At 45.3% G+C, this 10,197-nt stretch overlaps 1 non-coding gene across 1 annotated transcript; it reads right to left on the bottom strand.

The window, feature by feature from the left end:
- Positions 1-4,053: 4,053 nt before the first annotated feature.
- LOC129018507 (small nucleolar RNA SNORA8) lies at positions 4,054-4,192 on the bottom strand. The gene has a single exon (XR_008495327.1). It is a non-coding gene; the product is annotated as a small nucleolar RNA SNORA8 (small nucleolar RNA).
- Between the last annotated feature and the right edge of the window lie 6,005 nt (positions 4,193-10,197).

Genomic DNA, 10,197 nt, shown 5'->3' with positions numbered 1-10,197 from the left:
TACAAGAAAATATTAGCCAGGTGTGGTGGTGTGTACCAGTGGTCCCAACTACTTAGGAGGATTGCTGATCACACTACTGCACTCCGTCTCAAAAATAAATAAATAAATAAATAAAAATAAAATAAAGTAAAATAAAAAATGTGCTACAATACTCAGTGCTTATATGCAGAGTAGAGTTAGGTTCTAGACTGATATAGTTAGTCAGAGTTCTCCAGAGAAACAGAACCAATACAATATATTTAGAGAGCCATAGAAGGTTTGTTAGGGGAGCTGGCTCACTCAATATGCTATCTGCAAGCTGGAAAATCAGGAAATTATTTATTTTTATTTATTTAAAGTATTTATTTTTGAGACCCTGTCAAACAGCAACAACAACAACAAAAAACACCACCATGATTGATAAATTTATTTTATTTATTTTATTTTTTTGAGATGGAGTTTCGCTCTTGTTGCCCAGGCTGGAGTGCAATGGTGCGATCTTGGCTCACCGCAACCTCTGCCTCCCGGGTTCAAGCCTCAGCCTCTCGAGTAGCTGGAACTACAGGCATGCACCACCACACCTGGCTAATTTAGTATTTTTAGTAGAGACGGGGGTTTCTCCATGTTGGTCAGGCTGGTCTCGAACTCCCGATCTCAGGTGATCCACCCACCTCAGCCTCCCAAAGTGCTGGGATTACAGGCGTGAGCCACCGAGCCCGGCCCAAATTTATTAATTTTTTTTTCCAAAACAGAATCTTGCTCTGTGGCCCAGGCTGGAGTGCAGTGGCATAATTTTGGCTCACTGCAACCTCCACCTCCCAGGTTCAAGTGATTCTCCTGCCTCAGCCTCCTGAGTAGCTGGGACTACAGGTGTATGCCACCACGCCTGGCTAATTTTTGTATTTTCAGTAGAGACGAGGTTTCGTCATGTTGGCCAGGCTGGTCTTGAACTCCTGACCTCGAGCTATCCACCTGCTTCAGCCTCCCAAAGTGTTGGGATTACAGGTGTGAGCCACCACGCCTGGCCTCCGTGAAAAAATTTTTGCTTCCATCAATATCCAATGTGGGCATTGTAAAGTCCTGTCTTACACCACATACTGCAGGATGTCTAGCATTCCTGGTTTCTGACCATTTAATGGTAGCGTTCCTCATTGATTGTGAAAACCAAAAATGTCCCTGCAGATTTCAAGAGCCCCTTAGGGCATGGTACCACCTTCTTGGGGGAATCCCTGGTCTAACTATGAAGCTCTCCAGCAAAGGGCAGAGCCCATAGCTTGGGTCTTTGGGACCCCATTGCTCTCTGATTCTTCTCCTTCCTCTCTCCCTGCTTGGACTCCTCTTCCTTTAACCCTTTTCCCTCCAGTGCTCCTTCCCTGCTTTTTTTTCTTCCCCATAGAAATAAACCTCAGGCCTGGCGCGGTGGCTCATGCCTGTAATCCCAGCACTTTGGGAGGCCGAGGTGTGCGGATCATGAAGTCAGGAGTTCGAGACCAGCCTTGCCAATATGGTAAAACCTTGTCTCTACTAAAAAATAAAAAAATACACCACGCCACGGGGCATGGTGGCATGTGCCTGTAGTCCCAGCTACTGGGGAGGCTGAGGCAGAAGAGTCACTGGAACCCGGGAGGCGGAGGTTGCAGAGAGCTGAGATGGCACCACTGCACTCCAGCCTGGGTGACAGAGCGAGACTCTGTCTCAAAAATAAACAAAAAATAAAAAAATAAAGAAATAATCAAGCCTCAGTCCTCTTCATCTCCCTTTCACTGTGCCTCTCTGAGCCTCCCATGATATAGACGTAAAAGCCCCACATTTCAGCAGGAAAACTTAAATTTTATTTATTTATTTATCTATCTATTTTAGAGACAGAGTCTCTCTCTGTCACCCAGGCTAGAGTGCAATGGCACCATCTCAGCTCACTGCAACCTCTACTTCCTGGGTTCAAGCAATTCTGCCTCAGCCTCCTGAGGAGCTGGGATTACAGGTGCACACCACCACGCCCAGCTAATTTTTGTATTTTTAGTAGAGACAGGGTTTCACCATGTTGGTCAGGCTGGTCTTGAATTCCCGATCTCAGGTGATCTGCCCGCCTTGGCCTCCCAAAGTGCTGGGGTTACAGGCGTGAGCCACCACGCCTGGCCGAGGAAATTTAAATTTTATTTATTTTTTATTTTTATTTTATTTTGGTTTTCTTAGAGACAAGGTCTTAATGTGCTGCCCAGGCTGGAGTGCAGTGGTGCAATCATAGCTCATTGCAGCCTCCGAGTGACACCCCCCGCCACAGCCTGCTGAGTAGCTAGGACTACAGGCCTGCACCACCATAAGCTCCTAATTTTTTGTCATCGTTGTTGCCCAGGCTAAGAAACTTGAATCTTTTTTTTTTTTTTTTCTTTTTGAGACAGAGTCTCATTCTGTCTCCCAGACTGAGGTGGAGTTGTGAGATCTCGGCTCACTGCAACCTCCACCTCCCAGGTTCAAGCGATTCTCCTGCCTCAGCCTCTCAAGTAGCTGGGATTACAGACGCGTGCCACCATGCCCGGCTAATTTTTGTATTTTTAGTACAGACGGGGTTTCACCATGTTGGCCAGGATGATCTTGATCTCTTGACCTCGTGATCTGCGTGCCTTGGCCTCCCAAGGTGCTGGGATTACAAGAGTGAGCCACCGTGACCGGCCGATACTTGAATCTTAATCCTGGCTTTTCCATTTATTAGCCGACCTGGACATGTGCCTGTGGAATAGAGCTGGTGGTTGATTGCATTGTGGTTGAGGCTTGACAGCCCCTGGCCCTGTGTCAAACTTGGAAATGTTCTAAGCTAGTTTCTAAGCCAGTTGTCTTCTCATCTTCCTGAGGGCAAAATTTATATTCTGATGGTAGCCTCTGCCTCCAAGTATGAGTGTTGCCACAAGAGGCGCAAAGTAGACCTTCAATAAACTTGTGCTCCTTGGCTCTTCATTTAGAGGAGTGCCTTGTATCAGGAGCTGCACAAGCACCAACTCTGAGATCAGCCGTGCCATGAGCCCACCTCTCTGGGACGCAGAACTTAGTGCCTTTGGGAGAACATGTCTGGAACTTCTAAAAGGTCAGCCAGTGGAAAAATCACCGAATTTGCCTCTAAATCCAACTGCAAGATTAGCTAGCCGCCCGGTTACAGTGTTCTCTTTGGTTTCTTTCTCCAGTGTCTCACTTTTACTATGGTCCTGGTTTTAGTGTCTCTGCTGTACCCTGCCTTTCTGGATCCTGATCCTGACACTTGGCTACTTGGCTACTGATTTATTTCCCTTTTGCTTTGGCCTGGTTTTGGCTTTGGCCTATCTATAATCTTTTTTTTTTTAGACAGAGTCTCACTCTTTTCGCCCAGGCTGGAGTGCAGTGGCTCAATCTCGGCTCACTGCAACCTCCGCCTCCTGGGTTCACGCCATTCTCCTGCCTCAGCCTCCCGAGTAGCTGGGACTACAGGTGTGTGCCACCATGCCCAGGTAAGTTATTTTTAGTAGAGACAGGGTTTCACCATGTTGGCCAGGATGGTCTCGATCTCTTGACTTTGTGATCTGCCCACCTCGGCCTCCCAAAGTGCTGGGGTTACAGGCGTGAGCCACCATGCCTGGCCGAGGGTTTTTTTTTTTTTTTTTTTTTTTTTTTAATTGTGTATTATGTAACATTAGGCAAAATTATTCAAAGTCAATAGCTTTTTATCCAAGGGATTCCATGTTGTGATGTTTTCCACTGTCCCTCAGGGTCACTTTAGATCCTCTAAAGAGCTGGAGTCTAAAGATTTATCTTCAAGTTAGCCCTTTTTAACGAAACTGATGCTTATTTTAATCCAGTTGTCCCATCAGCCCATAATTTTTTTATTTTGGCTTCTGTCATCTCCTTTTAATATGGATATACTGACGAAGACTTGAAAATTCACCAAGAATCTTTGGGATCTAATTTCTTCAACCAATTCACTTTAGGGTCATCTTTACTGTAGGTGGTGGATCTGCCTGGTTCTCAATTCAACACCCTGGAAGAAGAAAGGCATTGCTTACTGTTATAGAGTATATCAAACTAAGCACTCTGTGACACCTATACAAATACTGTATCAATAGAAATACCAGGTTAAACAAGCACAAGCTCAAGAAAACCAATGATGCCAGATACTGAATTTCTATAGCACTGACCTTTGAACACCTTAGCAAGAGTAAACTGCTGGGTGCAGATGCCATGCAGTGCAAGATCTTTTTTTTTTTTGAAACAGGGTCTTGCTCTGTTGTCCAGGCTGGATTGCAGTGGCATGATAATGGCTTACTGCAGCCTTGACCACCCAGGCTCAAGTGATCCTCCCACCTCTCAGCCTCCCAAGTAGCTGGAACCACAGCCATATGCCACCACGTTCAGCTAATTTGTAGAGACAGGGTCTCCCTGTGTTGCCCAGGCTGGTCTTGAACTCCTGGCCTCAGGTGATCCTCCTGCCACGGCCTCCCAAAGTGTTGGGATTACAGGCATGAGCCACTGCACCTGGCCTATCTATGATCTTTGATCTAAAATTCCAGCTTCTGGCCAGGTGCAGCGGCACACATGTAATCCTAGCACTTTGGGAGGCCGAAGCAGGTGGATCACTTGAGGCCAGGAGTTCAACACCAGCCTGGCCAACGTGGTAAAACCCCGTCTCTACTAAAAATACAACATTAGCTGGGCGTGGTGGCACATGCCTGTAATCCCAGCTACTCGGGAGGCTGAGGCAGGAGAATCGTTTGAGCCCAGGAAGTGGAGGTTGCAGTGAGTCGATCTTGCCACTGCACTTAAGCCTGGGTAACAGACTGGAACTCTGTCTCAAAAAAAAAAAGAATGGAGTCCTGATACATGCTACAACATGGATGACCCTCAAAACATTAGGCTAAGTTGAAAGAAATCTCAAAAGACCACATATTGTATGATTCCATTTAGATAAAATGTCGATAAAAGGCAAATCCATAGAGACAAAAAGTAGACTAGTGGGTGTCAGGGGCTGGAGGAAGGATGGGGAGTGACTTTAAATGGGCATAAACTTTCTTCCTGAAGTGATGAAATGTTCTAAAATTAGATAGTGGTGATGGTTGCACAACTCTTTGTACTGAAGACCATTCAGTTGCGCACTTTAAATGGGCGAATCTTATGGTATATAAATTATATCTCAATAAAAAGGTGGGTTCTGGCCAGGCGTGGTGCCTCACGCCTGTAATTCCATCACTTTGGGAGGCTGAAGTGGGCGGATGACGAGGTCAGGAGTTCGAGACCAGCCTGGCCAAAATGGCGAAACCCCCGTCTCTACTAAAAATAAAAAAATTAGCCGAATGTGGTAGCGCAAGCCTGTAGTCTCAGCTACTCGGGAGGCTGAGGCAGAAGAATTGCTTGAACCCAGAAGGTGGAGGTTGCAGTGAGCCGGGATCATGCTACTGAACTCCAGCCTGGGCGACAGAGCAAGACTACGTCTCAAAAAAAAAAAAAAAAAAAAAAGGGTTCCAGCCTAGGTAACATGGTGAAACCTCCTCTCTACAAAAAATACAAAAAATTAGCTGGGCATGGTGGCACACACCTGTAGACCTAGCTACTAGGGAGGCTGAGGTAGGAGGATCATCTGAGCCCAGCAGCTTCAGGCTGCAGTGAGCTATGATTATGCCACTTTACTCCAGCCTGGGCAACAGAGTGAGACTCTGTCTCAAAAACAAAAACAAACACAAGATGGATTTATTTATTTATTTATTTATTTATTTATTTATTTAAAAAAAAGAACTAAATCTGGCCGGGCGGGGTGGCTCACACCTGTAATCCCAGCACTTTGGGAGGCCGAGGTGGGTGGATCACGAGGTCAGGAGATTGAGACCATCCTGGCCAACATGGTGAAACCCCGTCTCTACTAAAAATACAAAAAAAATTAGCCGAGTGTGGTGGTGTATGCCTGTACTCCCAGCTACTCAGGATGCTGAGGCAGGAGAATCTCTGGAACCCGGAGGGAGAAGGTTGCAGAGAGCTGAGATCGCACCACTGCACTCCAGCCTGGGCTACAGAGTGAGACTCCGTCTCAAAAACAAACAAACAAACAAAAATAATAAAATTTTACTAGCTCAAGGACATTTGATAAAGTAAGTGAAACTTCTTTCAACTTAACAAAAACTTATTAGCCATGTCAGGCATGCTTGCTAATGCCTATGAGCTATGTAAAAGCCTACAAAAAGGTTTCTGGTTGGAGACCTAAGAAAATGTTTTTTTTTTGTTGTTTGTTTGTGTTTTTGAGAAGAAGTCTTGTTCTTGTCACCCAGGCTGGAGTGCAATGGGGCGATCTCAGCTGACTGCAACCTCTGCCTCGTGGGTTCAAGCAATTCTCTTGCCTCAGCCTCCCGAGTAGCTGGGATTACAGGCACCTGCCACCACGCCCGGCTAATTTTTGTATTTTTAGTAGAGATGAGGTTTCACCATGTTGTCCAGGCTGGTCTTGAACGCGTGACCTCAGGTGATCTCCTGCCTTGGCCTCCCAAAGTGCTGGTTTTATAGGTGTGAGCCACTGCACCTGGCCAATATGTATTTGTTTTAAACTACAAAAACTTAACAATTAAAATTAATAAAATGCTAACAAATTATAATGGTATGTCAACCAACTGATAAAACTCATCTCATATAAAATTTGGCTGGGTGTGGTGGCTCATGCCTGTAATCCCAGTACTTTGGGAGGCCAAGGCAGGTGGATTACCTGAGGTTAGGAGTTTGACACCAGCCTGGTCAACGTGGTGAAACCCCGTCTCTAATAAAAATACAAAAATTAGCTGGGCGTGGTGGCGGGCACCTGTAATCCCAGCTACTTGGGAGGCTGAGGCAGGAGAATTGCTTGAACCCAGGAGGCAGAGGTTGCAGTGAGCCAAGATCAAGCCACTGCTCCAGGCCTGGGCAACAGAGTGAGACTCCATCTCAAAAAAACAAGCAAACTCATCTCATACAAAACTAATATATATACACATAGATTAATATAGTATGAGATGTGGGCATATTTCATGTTTGACAGGATATCAGGTGAGACTTCCACAAGCCAGGATTATGAAGGTTGTAGACCAGGACAGCTGCCTCACCCAGCCAATTCTTCCTTTCTTTAAAGTGAGATTTTTCTTGAGGCTTCTATAGTCCTTTCTGGCAATCTTGCTCTTGCCTGGGCACCCAAGTTCCTCAGATACATCAATAATAGATAGTGTTGAAGTTTTTGCCTCCCAGAAAGCAACATCTTTCTCAGTGTATGCAAGTAGCTGGGTGACAAAGAAAGTGTGTCATCTTACACCACTCCATAGAGGAGCCCTAGACCCTACCATACAAGGAGCCTGGTTCTAGAAATAGCACTTACTGTGTTGTATTTATTCACGTGTCCCCTATTAAACAACTGTGCTCCCTGAGAACTGGGATATCTCATTTACTCTCTTTTTTTTTCTTTTTTTTTTTAAGGTTACAGTATGTGGTATTCCCTGTTGGCCTCTCATCCAAGTACTAACCAGGCCTGACCCGGGTTAACTTCTGAGATCAGATGAGATCAGGCGCGTTCACAGTGGTAGGCCCATGGACTCATTTACTTTTGAATCCTAAGGTCTGGCACAACTCCAGACACATGCTCTGTGTTCAAAAAGAGATTTATTTTTTCTTTTCTTATTTATTTATTTATTTATTTATTTAGAGACAGAGTCTCACTCTGTCACCCAGGCTGGAGTGCAGTGATGCGATCTCGGCTCACTGCAAGCTCCGCCTCCCGGGTTCAAGCAATTCTCCTGCCTCAGCTTCCCAAGTAACTGGGAATACAGACGCCTGCCACCACGCCCAGCTAATTTTTTGTATTTTTAGTAGAGACGAGGTTTCATCATATTGGCCAGGCTGGTCTCGAACTCCTGACCTTGTGATCCGCCAGCCTTGGCCTCCCAAAGTGCTGGGATTACAGGCGTGAGCCACTGCACAAGGCCAAAAAGAGATTTCTTAATTGGTAAATTATTTTTATTTATATACTGTTCATGGAGATAAGCACCACGTCCTTGGGTTTTTGTTTTCATGTCATTCTAAATTTCAATCCTCCTTGGAAAAGAAAAGTGTTACAACATCACTATTGGCCAATCATCATAGTAATAATTGATTTATGCAAGAATCATTAGGTCGGGCACGGTGGCTCACGCCTGTAATCCCAGCACTTTGGGAGGCCAAGGCGGGCGGATCACGAGGTCAGGAGATCGAGACCATTCTGGCTAACACGGTGAAACCCCGTCTCTACTAACAATACAAAAAGATTAGCCGGGCATGGTGGCCGGCGCCTGTGGTCCCAGCTACTCCGGAGGCTGAGGCAGGAGAATGGCGTGAACCCAGGAGGCGGAGCTTGCAGTGAGCAGAGATCCCACCATTGCACTCCAGCCTGGGCAACAGAACAAGACTCAATAGCCCCCCACCAAAAAAAAAAAAAAAAAAGAAAAGAAAATAATCAATAAATGCTAAAAGGTTTGAATGAAAGTTGGAGGATTACACAGTTATTGACACAGTCTCAAAGTGCTTCACACATAATACTTATTGTATTTCATTTTTTGAGAAGGAGTTTCGCTCTTGTCGCCCGGCTGGAGTGCAATGGCACCATCTCTGCTCACTGCAACCTCTGCCTCCTGGGTTCAAGTGATTTTCCCACCTCGGCCTCCTGAGTCACTGGGATTACGGGCACCAGCCACCACGCCAGGCTAATTTTTGTATTTTTTAGTAGAGATGGGGTTTCACTATGTTGGCCAAGCTGGTCTCCAACTCCTGACCTCAGGTGATCAGGCCGTCTTGGCCTCCCAAAGTGCTGGAATTACAGGCATGAAAAACTGTGCCCGGCTACATAATACTTATTTTACAAAGAGAAAATATTAACTTTGCCGTGAAGACAGCTGGTGGACATCATCTCAACCAATGATCAAAATTAACATCCCCAGTAACACACTGACATCATAGGTCTCCTGCTATGATGCACTAAGAATAGCACCGCATTACTTCCGGGGTATTCCTGCCACAAATGCACAAACTGAATCTAGTCCTGAGAAAAGCAACAGATGTTCCCAAACTGAGGGACATTCTGCAGAACCGACTCCTCAAAAATGTCAAGGCTAGGCCGGGCTAGGTTAGCTAATAGTATTGTAAGAAGGTGAATTTTCTGATTTTAATCGTCTTACTGTGGTTATGTTCCCACATAATTCCTTGTTTTTAGGAAATACATGCAAAGTGTTTAGAGGCTGGGTGTGGTGGCTCATGCCTATAATCCCAGTGCTTTGGGAGGTCAAGGCAGGAGTTTGAGAGCTCAGGAGCTCGAGACCAGCCAGGGCAATATAGTGAGACTTCTTCTATGCAAAAAAACACACAAAAAACAAAACTTACCTGGGTATGGTTGCACACACCTGTACTCCCAGCTTCTTGGGAGCCTGAGGTGGGAAAATTGTTGGAGCCCAGGAGGTTGAGGCTGCAGTGAGCCATGATCATACCATTGTACTCAAGTCTGGGCAACAGAACAAGACCCTATCTCAAGAAAAAAAAAAGTGTTTGGAGGTAAAGGGGCAGTGTTTCTGCAGCTTACTCTCAAATGTTTCAGAAAAAATATAGATACAGTGAGAATGATAAAGCAAATGTGATAAAATGTTAACATTTGGGGAATGTGGGTGAAGGTTGTATGGGAACTCCCTCTACTATTCTTGCAAGTTCCTGCAAGAATAGTTCTTGCAAGAATAGTACAATTATGCAAAAAAGTTACAAAATATTATAATATCTTCTGCCTCTGGACACTAAAGCTATTATGAGATGTTTTCTGTGGCACTAAGGGAATCTGGTAAGCCCATGAAAGCCAGTCAGAAGGGTTTTGAGTCAGTAGAATTCCCTACCCTTTATCTGTTCTCTCTGCAAGGCCCACCCTGGGCCTAATGATTTTTGCATGGGTCTAGATAAATTAGATTTATATGTAGTATGACTTTATAAATTCCATATGTTAAAATGTATATCTGGCTACATACATTGAAAAAAATAATAGTGCGGAGGCTGGGTGCAGTGACTCATGACTGTAATCCTAGTGCTTTGGGAGGCCAAGGTGGGTGGATCATGAGGTAAGGAGTTTGAGACCAGTCTGGGCAACATGGTGAAACCCCTTCTCTACTAAAATTACAAAAAAAATTAGCTGGGCGTGGTGGCAGGTGCCTGTAATCCCAGCTACCCGGGAGGCTCAGGCAGGAG

This window comes from Pongo pygmaeus, chromosome 19, assembly GCF_028885625.2.
Source record: "Pongo pygmaeus isolate AG05252 chromosome 19, NHGRI_mPonPyg2-v2.0_pri, whole genome shotgun sequence".
In the NCBI taxonomy this organism is placed as follows: domain Eukaryota; kingdom Metazoa; phylum Chordata; class Mammalia; order Primates; family Hominidae; genus Pongo; species Pongo pygmaeus.
This window is presented reverse-complemented; position numbering and strand designations above follow the sequence as displayed.